Genomic DNA, 12,603 nt, shown 5'->3' with positions numbered 1-12,603 from the left:
AAAATGATGATGATGATGATGTTTGTGGAGAGGCAGGATTAGAGGGATCCAAACTTAGCCACTTGTTAGCTGGGGACCCTTAGTTAGGCGAGTTAACATTCAAATGACTCAGTTTCCTCATTTGTAAAATGGGAATGATAATAACCCCTACCTTAGAGAATTCTTGTAAAATCTAGTAGTAAACATAAGCAGATAATCTGCAACAAAGCCTTGCACTTAGTAAGGGCCCAATAAACATTACCCGTTATTACCATTGATTGTCCTGACAACTCATTCCCTTTTACTTCGAGGGACTTTTCTCATCTCACCAAACTCTTCCAGCCTCCCTCCTCCTCTAGTACATCACCAAGCAGGCAGGCATGGGCAGAGAGAGTCCGCCTGCAGGCTGCCCTTCATGAGATGAGACCCAACTGCTGACTTCCCACTGGCGGGGCATGAACACCGCGTGCCTTCTCAGAGATGTGGAGGAGTCTCTTCTGATCCATCCACATCCTCTTCCATCCACACTGACACTCTCATTGATGGATTTGCTCAGTCACAACAGACATTTACTGAGACCCTGTCAGTTATTTTAACTTGGATGTGCTTTTGAACTTCTCTGTGCTTAGGTTCATCTTCTGACATCTGGGGACTCGGGGGTTTATATACTCCTCCCCAGATCCGAGGGGTAGGTGATGGTGGCCTCAACTAAGTCGGCATCAGTGGGATGGAAGGAAGTGGACAAATCAGCGAGAAATTGAGAATCTGGAATGGGTGCCATGAAGATGGGCCATTTCTGTACATTAGGAAGCTGTCTCCAGTGTGAACAATGGGGCAGGTTTTTCTCATCTGAAAATGGGTTAAGAAAACAAACAAACATGCATTGCTTACAAGGATGGTTAGAAAATCTAATAAGAGAACATGACAATACCGCTTTAGGAAATATAATGGCTTCAAAAATGTTATCTGATAGTGATGATGCTGCAGGAAACAATGAGGTCATCCTCTGAAATCTTGGAGGGCATCACATCTGTATTGATACAGCCCTGGTTTCTTTCACCCTAACTCCACCCTTCCGGACACCGCACAACCCCATGTCCTATTGATTCTGACGAAGACTCCCACTGAGCCTGGCCACTTCTCCCTGTCCCCCCAGCCACTGCCCTCGCCCGCCACAACCCCTCACCCAGACCACAGACACAGCCTCCTAACTGCCTGCCCTGCCTCTGGTCTTGCTGCCCAGCCAAGCACCACCTTTCTAAAATCCAAATATGATCATTTCATTTCCTCGTTGAAAATGCCAGATGCCTGCTCACAGCCTACACTGGATAAAAATCCAGCCTGCTCAGGCTGGTCCTTGAGGACCTCTGTGATCTGCTCAAGCCCAACACCCCAGCCTCAAATCCCGTTACTCAACACCCTTCCCCTCCCCCCCCCGCCATGTTCCCTGAGCTCTAGGCCTGGGCAAACAGCTCCAGAAATCTGTCCTTGTTTCCTGGGGGCTTTCTGGAACATCTCTAGACCAGAGTCTGTGGCCCTGTACCTTAATACACATTCTTTGGGCTCAGGTCCTGGTTCAGGCACCGTGCCAACCACTTTACATGCATTATCTCAGTTAAGCATTACAACAGTCCAGGCTCCATTGCCATTCCCTCTGTACAGATGAGCGAACTGAGGCTTAGAGAGGCTAGGATCCCCGCACAAAGCCACACAGCTCACAAGATGCAGACCCGGGATTCAAAGGCACCCAGTGTGACTCAACATTATCAAGACAATACTATTACCTCTGAATAAATGAAAGTGTCCTAAAGCCTCCCTCATCCCCTCTTTTAACAGCAACCTTTTTTCTTTTATGTCATATTCCTGCATTTACACATTAGGTGAGGAATGAAGGGATTTCTTGTTCCCGTCTACTCTTCAATGAAGACTCCAGTTTGTCTCACTTTGACGCTCTTGGCAATGTTCTGGTGGCCTCTGCTATGAACAGCAGCTGAGAGCTAGGCCCCGAATCCCCCAGGGAAAGTGAGAAACAGCTGACAGGACTGTGACATCCTCAGGCAGATGATATCCGCAGGTGTCTCCTCTTAGATTAAATCTACCTGCATCCAGTAAAGTGGAAATCTGACAATTAAACTTCTTCTGCTTAATAAAATTACTCAGTAAGCAAAAGTCATTCTGTTTGGATGATTTGGAGTCCCCCGCTAGATTAACCGAGGGAACAATCCAGATCACTACCTGTCTACTCAGAGGCCTCTGACAATTCTCCACAGCCAGCTGACTCAGCGGAGGCTCCTTCTTCTGGAGCTCGGATGCACTGTGCAACTCCCCATTCTGTTTCACTCTTTGCTCTCAAAATGTCCTTGCGTGAGCCCCATGCTCCATCCAGATCAGACTACTTGGTGCTGGCCAGTTCTCTGGGCTCCATGCTTCTGCACCTTCCCCCTGCAGCAATCCCCAGACACCCAGCATGCACGCAGCTCCTCCGTGCACCTTTCCTGATTCCTCAGCCAAGTAAGCGCTCTTCCTTCTCCAAACCATGACTGCACCTGCCACTTCCAGTCTGTGGCCAACTTCCATCCTCCTTCCATCTTGAACATACCGAGACTCTACTGCATCCATTACTACCAGTCCCAAAGCCATGGTCTTATGCCCAGATTGTGACCATGGTCCCCTCACTGCCCCTCATCCAGTCATGGCACCACGACCACTTCTCCATGAAGCCTCTAGATGAAGTCCAGACCCACCAGGTCCTGCTGGACTGGCCCTGCCTTCATTCCAGCTCACCTCTCCCCTCCTCCTCTCCTGGTCCCCACGGCCATATGGAACTTGTTTCAAGTTTCATGTATACACTGTGCTCTCTCCTACTACAGCTTTCCCTGCAGGCTCTTCTCATTTTCTGGAACCCTCTCCCCATGCCCTCTGTCTGCTTCATGTCTACTCACCTTTGAAATATTAGCTTATACCTTATGTCCTTCCAAAACCTTCCCTGAGCCACTTGTTTGGTTTAAGGGACTGTAGTTACACAGTCCATAGAATCCTCTTATCCAGCCAATACTCCTCTCAGCTCCACCAAGTCCTGCATAGGCCTATGGGACTCACAGGAACTGGCCCTGCAGCCTTGTCTCCCACTGCTCTCCCCCATGTTTGACGAGCTGCAGCCTCAACAGCTACAGTTGGCTGCCTGACGGTACATAGTTAGGATTCATTCAACAACAAATATTCACTGAGATCCTCCTGTATGCCAGACCCTCGACCAGGCTGAGGGACACCACACAGAGCTGAACAGAAACAGCCTTTGTTTAGGAAGCTTACATCTAGTGGGAGAAGACCAAAAATGAATACATTACAGAGTCAATATATCTTCTATCAGGTAAATGCTACAGAGAGGAACAAAAGGAGCGGCGGGGAGGGGGAAACAGGGGATGTAGGGGTGGGGGGTTCTTCTTTAGGGTGATAGGGGCTAAGTGCTAATGTGGCATTTGAGTGGTGACCTGAAGAAAGTGAGGGAATGAACCTCATGGATATCTAGGGGAGGGAGGGTGCAAGCCCAGAGAACAGGCAGTGCAAAGACCCTGGGGTAGGAGCTTGTGTGATGTGCGTCAGGAAGAGCGAGGAGGTCAATGTGGCCGGAGCATAGCCAGTACTCAGGAGAGCAGAAGATGAGGTCAGGAGGCCAGGAGGGGGTGATGGAGAACAGTTCACGCGGGGCCTTGTAGGCCTTTGTGAGGACTTCTGCTTTTACCCTGAATGAGATGGGGAGACTTCAGAGGGCTCCAAGCAGGGGAGTGGGGAACAAGTCTGACTTAGCTTTCCAAAGGATGGCTCTGGCTGCTGGGTGGAGAAGGGACCATCGGGGCCTAGGGTGGAAGCAGGGAGGCCATCAAAAGGCCACTGTGTAGTCCAGGGAGGAGACATTACAGCTCAGCACATTAATTCATTGATTCAGTAAATGAGAGAGTAAAGTGAAGTATCTCTTTGGCTGACCACGGAAGTTGTTTCCAGTGTTGTGTGGACATAAATCATGCTATAAGTGGTACCTTTTGCATAATGATTTTTATTTTTATTGCTAGCGTTTTAGGAGTTCTCCGCTCATAATAGTTTCTCAAGTGTGGAGCTGCTTGATTAAAGGGGAGAAACATTTCAAGGGTCGTCAAAGATACCATAAAGTTGCTTTCTGTGAAGTGTAGAAGGCGATTATCACTTTGGAAAAAATGTGCTAAACTGAGGAGCCAAAAGAGAGCTTCCATTTGAGCATCAGGTTTCTTGTCTGTAAAATGGGGATAAAACGCTTGCTCAGCTAACCTCACAGGCTTACAGCAAGGCTCTCCCTCAGTGGGCTCTCCTGGTGGCACAGGGGGACAGTGACCCGCTGACGGGCTGGGCGCTGGAGCAGAGGGGGCCACATTGTGGTAACACCCTCGTCTGTCTCCGCGATCTTCAACCTCTTCTAGCCCATTCTCTTCACTGACAGAGTTACCCATTTGATGGGTTTTTGGAGGATCCTCATTCGACTCGTTTTTTTTTCAGGCTTCCATGGTAAATCCTGGTCTCCCAACAATATATTTGTGCTGTTGGAATATTTAGTTCTCTTTGTGAAAATACTTTTTATCTAGAAATACTGGAAGGCCGAGTCCTCTCCTCCTCCTCCAAGAGAGAGAAAGGTAATTTCAAGCAGAGAACTACGAGGAAGGGCCAGTGGCTGAGTTGGCGGGGTGGGGGATGGGTGGAGACACTGCTGTTACTGCATCCCTTTCTGACCAAGACTTCTCCCACTCTGAGCAAAGAAAGGGCTGTTACAGATTGCACCTCCTCCCTCCAGCTGCAACAAAAACCTGTGGGAAGTGGGTTTGCTGTTGCTTTTTTTTTTAAGTGTTTCTTATGGGCTGCAAATTACAAATTATTCTCCTCTCTTTCCACCAAATAATCAGCTGGTCCCAGAATCTGAAAGCCCAGCACAGTTTGGTTTGAGTCTCAAAATGCAGAGTCGGTTCAGCCCCACTAAGGCTGCTCAGCTTTTAATTTCTGGAGCAAGACTCAGCAAACAGTCAAACACTTTTGTGGAGCTGTGAAAGCTGAGTTTCGCTGTTTGATAAATGAGCAGACGGCAGGCAGCCCCTCTTTCTCTTTTTGTATGGATTCAATGAAGCCTGCCTAAAGAACACCACATGCTGTTCTAGCTACTGATCTAACATTCCGCAACATCCCAGCCTTCCAAATTCCCTTTAATTACTCGGGAATCCTACCCTTCTCCCTTTCAGCCTAGGCAGCCAGGCTGGGCCGGGGGCGCCGTGGGGCTTGAAGTGGGAAGTGGGGCAGCTCTGCAGAACTCCCCTCCCGGGAGCTGCCGGGACTCTTCTCAGTGGTGGTGGCCAGGTTATCCATCTCTCCTGTCCACACTTCTCCCCGGCCAACAACAGACTGCTCCAGTTGAAGGAAACTCCGCACGTCGGCTACCCTAACCTCATTTTGAGGGTGCAGTTTTTTAAGAAACGTGAGTTTTAGGCACATGTTTCTGAAATGGCATATTCAAACCACCGCCCTCCTTTAAGACAGGGGAAAAGAAAGAGGAGCCACCACCCACTGAGCATCAGCAAGGACCAGGCACTAGATGAGGTATTTTACACACAATATTGATTTTATCCTAAAAGTGACACTGGAGGAAAGCATGAAGATCCCTGTTTCACAGATGAGGTCCTGGGATCTACGTCCATTCAAGGCTGCTCGGATTCACAGACTCCAGCCAGTGGGCGAAACGGGATCCCAGTTCCACTGTCTCTCCTGTTCTTCACTTTGGAAGGCACCCCTGGGAGCCAGCAAGGGGTCCACTAACTGAGTGTGAGACCCCTGACATCCCCTCTAGATGCTGCCTCAAGGGACACCTTTACAGCTACTCCAGAAAGCCACTCCATCTCATTATTCTTACAGACAGGCTTTGTTTGATTTTGACCTCAAACCGTATGATCTTGATCCAGCTTGATCTCCAAACTTAGTCATCAGGGACGGCTCTGAAAAAAGGCTTTGGTTGTTTCCAAAAATTCAATCCACCCTCAGTAGGCAAAGATTTGCCACCAACAAGAACTGATCCAAAAAAGTTCCAAGGTAATGGGATAAGTGCACATCCTCCCACACTTTGAAGGAGACAAACTCATGTGTATATAGGGAGTCAAGTATGCTTAAAACAGTTAAAAAATAAGAGCTGTGGGTCTTAGTTCAGAGGTTACTTGGGTGTGGGAAAAGAAGAGGGACGCCTCAAATAGCAAGAAATGAGAAATCCAGTACAATGACAAGTTGCTGTTTTGTAACCATGTATTGCAAAAGTCTTGTGCCTTCTCTTAAAACACACACACAGTTTTGTGACCACAAGAAAGAAATGATTAGGGAACCAGACTGGCTAAAGGGATTAACACCGTCACAACTTCAAGTCTGAAAGTGAGATGCGGACTCACTTTCTTTGTTGACAAGAGATGTCATCCCTTTAACAGAGAAGGAAAATAATTAAGTCTGGTGCTATCAATAAGGATTTTTAAACAGCCCACCTCAATACTTTCATTTTAAAATGGGTGTTTGCCAGAGTGGTTACACTATGTTATGCAACTCTGGCCATTCAACAGTTTTTTGTAACACCTACTGGGTGCCAGGCACTGGGGAGGGGAGGGGGGGTCAACGGGGGTAGGATACTGCAGGTCCATAGCAAGTTCCCCAAGAGCAATTTCAAACATTCGCAAGAAATTCCTATCTAGTGCGCTGAGACAGAAATGGAATTTCAAATCATGTGTATGGATTGATGCAGGATTCTGTGGAAACCCCCAAGGCCAGGAGGGTAACAGCTACTCTGCTGCCCCTTGCGAAGTACCACGGATGACAATTCCAAGAAGTCCCAAGTTCCAGAGGTGAGCCCGGTGTCGTCCTGAGGCTGCCTGGGTGATGTGTCACGTGTGTGAGTATGAGAAAAGCCAGTCATCACACACCGATTTAGTTAGAATGAGGTGAGTTATGTAAGCTCCAGGTTAAGTCAAAACTGGAAAAACTCCGAGGGCGATAACGAGAGCGGGTGAGGGTGGCAAAGACAGCATGTGTGCGAGGCAGGAGATTTTTAGAACAATTGTTCTCAAGACTGTTCAGAAGGAAGAGTCGAAACATCGATGCTAGTGGTGATATATTAAAAACATGTATTAAAGTCATAAGATGTTGCCATGGTAAACCGAAATCATAATTCCAGCTCACGTGCATTGAGTGTTTATATTTACCGGGCACTGAGCCGAGGAAGCCCCGCTGACAGTCATCATGTCAACAACTCTCCACATGGTTGCCGTCACTGTCCCATTTTGTGGATGGGGAAACGGAGGCCCAGAGCAATTCAGAAATCGTCTGAGCTCACGCAGCGGGTAAATGGCAGAGTTGGGACTCGAGCCCACACAATCTGACTTCTGAGCTCTCACACGGCATGACACGCGAGACACCTGAAATAACAAACTATGGGATCTGGGCTGAAATCAGACCTCCTGACAAGGACACTCCACAGCAGGTACTAAAGGTGAAGAAAAACATACCCGAGAATTTAAAGCGGAATAGGAAACTCTATCGATGTACCGAATGGTTTCCTTTGAAAACTGGAGAGAGACTGTTCCTGAAGGATCCGAATGCCTCAAGAGCACCTTCACCTTTGTCGGTGGCCCCGCATGGGCGTGCGCGTGACCCTGGGCCAGGGCGGCCTGTCAGGACTCTCGAGGAAAGAGGGCAGGCTCGCAAAGCCAGAGCAAACTTTGGTTCCGTCTTCGTTCCAGGTATATGCAGCTGCCCGAAGCACGGGTCCCCAGAACACGCTGGACGTTTTTTAGCATTGCTCAAGCATGGCCAGCCGTGAAGAAGGAGCCAAATACTCAAGGAAGAGCCACCCAACAGCCCAAACTGCCAATTACCTCAAGTCCTCGTGGGGAAAAGGCAGGCTATAAATAAACTCAATTTATACATCTGGCACCCCAGCTTCCCCTTCTCCAGCCTCCCTACTGCTTCCTGGTGTCCCCACCCGGCAGCGGGCACCCAGTGCCCCCCACCCCGCAGCCCCAGCCCTGCCACGGCACGTGTGACCTTGGGAAAACCACTCAGTCCCTCTCTTCATCTCCTCAGCTAGAAAAGGAAGGGGTTTGGGTCTCACCAACCAATCTCTAAGTCCCTTGAGTAGATTAAACTCCTTTAATTTGAGGTCTTAGTAACTGATATGGATTAATGAATTATCCTGCTCTGTTCTAGCTGCATTGTTACAGACTCAAGGAAGGGAACTGAGGATTCTGAGACATCAACAAGTCTCCAGGGGACATGCAGTTTTGAGGCTAACTGGCCTCTCCACGAATCAAATTACACTGTGTCATAGCTGTCTAGTGCCCGTCCACGAATCTGCCTCTTGCTGACACGTTCGACAATGCTGACCGATAAATCCCGTTACCGTCCCGCAGCCGTAAGTGATCACATTGTGCCACCTCTGTTGCTTCCCCTGGGCTCTTCATTTGAGTATTCCGTACATGTTTTCAGGATCCTGGCTTCCATTTCATAGTTGTGACATATAGAAGGATACACAGGGGCCATATGGGGCAAAGGGGTCAAAAGGCCCCACCTTCCAGCTGGGAGATGAGTAAATCCTGGCGACGCCACGTTCAGCACGGTGACTACAGTTCATACTTGCTGTACGTTTCGAAAGCTGCTAAGAGAGTGGGCTTAAAAGTTCTTATCGCCAAAAAAAGTTCTCATCACAATAAAAAAAGTCGTTAGCTATGGGTAGTGATAGATTTTAACGAAGCTTATTTGGTGATCATTTCACAATATACACATATATCAAATCGTTATGTTTTACACCTTAAACTAATATATGTCGATTATATCTCAATTTTTTTTTTAAAAGAATACAGTGGATTTTTAAAGTGCCCTTATGTGGATAAAACGGCTCATTGCTTACCCCTTTTCCCTTATTAACCAAACTCTAATTTTTTATTCCAGGAGGCAATGGTCTACATTTTCCTGCTTCCCTGATAACCAAGGGCGGCAGGCGAGATGTAGGGGAGATCACTGGGCTGGGCTCTGGGAAAGCTCCTGAAGACAGCTGATATGGCTGCAGTTTTTTTTTTTTAAAGATTTTATTTATTTATTCATGAGAGATAGAGAGAGAGAGAGAGGCAGAGGGAGAAGCAGGCTCCCCGCGGAGCAGGGAGCCCGATGTGGGACTCGATCCCAGGACCCTGGGATCATGACCTGAGCCAAAGGCAGACGCTTAACTGACTGAGCCACCCAGGCGTCCCATGGCTGCAGTTTTGACCTTTCTCTTCTTACCCCCTTCTTCCCACTTGTTGCCTGGAATATGGCCTCTGTGGTCCAGCAGCCACTTGGGACCATGAGGTGACGCAAAGTTGGAAGCCATCTGCTACATGTGATGCAGAGCACAGAAAGAGAAGGACCCCAGGTCCCTGATGCTCTTCTAGAGCTGTTAATGCCAGCACCAGGTTAGCACCTTTTATACTTATTCTACGTGAAGAAAAATAAAACCATTCATTTATGTCACTGTTTTTTTTTAACCCACAGTCCCAACACGATTCCTAACTGATCCACTTTCTGATTTCCACCCAGGATTTACTTCACGGAGAAGGTTCCAGCGGCCTGGAGTCAGTCATGTCGTCTTTCAAAAGGAACAAAACCAGCATCTGGCTCCCAGGGCCGTGTGAGGAGTACACGAGATGCTGCCATTACGGTTTCTAGCTGCAAAGTGTTTCCCGCTTACATGGGAGAGACTGTCGTATGTTTGTAGACTAACTTCCCCATGTGGCAGATGGAGGGACTGAGGTGCAGAGAGTAAGGGTGATAGGTCCTCAAGTTCAGGACTCCACACCTGGCATTATTGGAAACTCCTGGTCTATAGCCCACGGTGGAACCTCAGCAAAGTTTTGTTGAAGAAGACGTGTTTTTGCCTTTCAACCTCTCAGCAACGCATGTCACAGACGCTTGGAAAGCAATCCATTTGTATGTCACAGATGTGCTCTGGCTCAGAGATCTGAGGCCCTCTTTTGTTTCTGAAAAAGCTTAGCTTGCTGCTAAGCACCGAGATGCTCCATCTTTGTGCAGGTAGAGTTTTTGCTAAGAGTTTCCAAAAGACCAGTGGAGCCCCAGGAGAAAGAAGTATTTGGTGACATTAAAACACCCTCTTCAGCTTCTGTGGATCTCAAAGGGCTGAGGTGGGGAGAGGATGACCCTGGGTGTCTGGGGCTCCTCCCAGAGTGACCTCGCTCTCAGGCTGCCGCCCATCCCCCACCCCGAGGAGGCAGCAGTCTCCCCTCTGTGCCCCACTACTCATGGGCATTCCAGCTCAGGGGCACATCCGCCATCGTGTTCTGTGGTTTCCTGTGGGGATATGTCCCTTCTGCAGCCCACTCCCCTCGAGGACAGACTGTCTTCTTCACTCCAGTTCCACCTGCCCGCACAGGGCTGGGGCCACAACAGGATGAGGTCAATGAATATCTAATAACTGGGGGAACCAAAGTGTTGAGGGGGAAGCAGCATAGGGAATACTGGCGGTGGGGTTCCCAGTGCCCAGAACCCTGGGTGGGGCAAGATTTGAGGGGTTCTTTCTCAACTGTGATGACCAGCACACTTGCCCCTGACAGACAGAGAGGCCAGGAATTCACTCCCAAATTCCATCATCTAAGAGGTTGCCAGGTGGCTGCTAATGACTACACCAAAGCCGAAAGGCCCACTGTTTTGTTCTCCACACAGACCCACCTCCCGCCTACACACATACACACCCTACCCCCAAAATAAATGCTCTGGGTAAATGAGATAAGTTTAAGTGCATGGACTCTTGAAGCCAGACTTCCCAGGTTCACGTCCACTTACTGGCTGTGTGGCCTTGGGCAAATTACCTTACCTCTCTGGGGCTCAGTTTACCTATCTCTATAATGGGGGTAATAACAGTTCCTACCTCATAGAGTAGTTTGGAGGAGGCTGATATATGTAAAATGCTTACAACAATGCCAGGTCTTAGAAGGCCCTATGTGTTTGCAATTTTTATTAATTTTATAGAAAGTCTGTGAATGCTGCATTCATAATTAGACATGGCTAAATACTTCTAACATCTGTTAAAAAGAGTTACCTATTTTTTTAATATTTACTTATTTATTTTAGAGAGAGAGTGTGAGCAAGTGGGGGAAGGGGCAGAGGGAGAGAATCTCAAGCAGACTCCCCACTGAGCTTGGAGCCTGACGTGGGACTCCATCTCATGACCCATGAGATCATGACCTAAGCCAAAACCAAGAGTAGGATGCTTAACCAACAGAGCCACCCAGGTGCCCCAAGAATCATCTATTAATAAGCTTGGGCAATTTAGCTGGGTCTGATGTCACGTGTTAGGCCAATTGATCCCTACAATCTTGTGTTTGTTTCAATTTACAGTTCCACTGTAAAATTTATTTTACTGCTTTTGCTGGAAAACTAGGGTTACCATTATGGAAGTATTTTTTTCTCAAGCTGACAAGCCTGCAGACACCAGCAGCAGGCGGAAAATTTCAGGGAAGAGAGGAAGGAGAGACCAGGCTCTCCCCTTCCCCACTGCAGGTCCCCAGGCCACATGCAGTCAAGGCTGAGGGGGTCAGGGAGGCGTTTTCAAGTGGATTTCAGGCTGCAGATTTTGATTGGAGTACTGGACTGGACTTTAATGTCTAAAAGACTCTAAATTATTGAAAAGAGGCTTGTTCTTATAATCAATAACCCAAAAGCTATTAAACCTGCCATGAAACCATCAGGGGTCAGGGAAGGAGGTTTGGCCATAACATCGTAGAAAGCAAAGTCACTTTCTGTATTTACACCATTGAGTTCAGCCTGTTCCATACACAAGTTCCATTTGTGGAGGCTCATCTGTGTGTCTCTGAGAGTCAGAGTGTAATACGAAGTATGCGGTGAGCTGGTCAAAACCCTCCAACACAAAAACAGAGCCACGGGGTGAATCCTTAGTGGAGGAACAAGAGCAACCTGGGGGTGGGTGGCGGAAAGGAAGGTCAGCTGCAGAGCCCATCCTTTTAGCCAGTGTGGATGGACATCCATGGGGCTCCCCCAAACCCATGACTGGACTCCTCCCCCAGGAGATGGATGGCGAGCCCAGCAGAGGTCACTAGCTGGAGGAGCCCTCACAGAGCACCAGCTAGTCAAAATGACTCCCGTTGACTTTCCTCTTCCCACCTTCCTCCAATGTCCCTCTGCCTCAGCCCTGGAGAAGTCAGAGGACAGAGGGAGAGCCCACCATGCCCCTCTTCCACAGAGCAAATCCTGAGCCTCAGGAAGGGAGAGGCTCTGACTTCTGCATCAGATGGAGTTTGGTTTTTTGTTTTGTTTTTGTCTTTTTAAAAGATTTTATTTATCCATTTGACAGAGAGAAAGAGAGCATGCCCAAGCAGGGAGAACAGCAAGCAGAGGGAGACGCAGACTCCCAGCTAGGCAGGGAGCCTGATGCGGAGCTCAATCCCAGGACCCCAGGATCATGACCTGAGCTGAAGGCAGATGCTTAACCAACTGAGCCACCCAGGTGCCTACAGATGGAGGTTTTAAACTGGACTGAATGGGACTTTTTTCATAGCTGAGAATGAGTTTTAA

General features: G+C 48.4%; 1 protein-coding gene across 3 annotated transcripts in view; it reads right to left on the bottom strand.

Moving 5' to 3' along the window:
- The window catches only part of RFX4 (regulatory factor X4), a 156,449-nt gene that overhangs the window by 77,821 nt on the left and 66,025 nt on the right, over positions 1–12,603 (bottom strand). The window lies entirely within an intron of this gene.

This window comes from Leptonychotes weddellii, chromosome 5 (assembly GCF_054177405.1).
Source record: "Leptonychotes weddellii isolate Sample4059 chromosome 5, ASM5417740v2, whole genome shotgun sequence".
Classification (NCBI taxonomy): Eukaryota; Metazoa; Chordata; class Mammalia; order Carnivora; family Phocidae; genus Leptonychotes; species Leptonychotes weddellii.
This window is presented reverse-complemented; position numbering and strand designations above follow the sequence as displayed.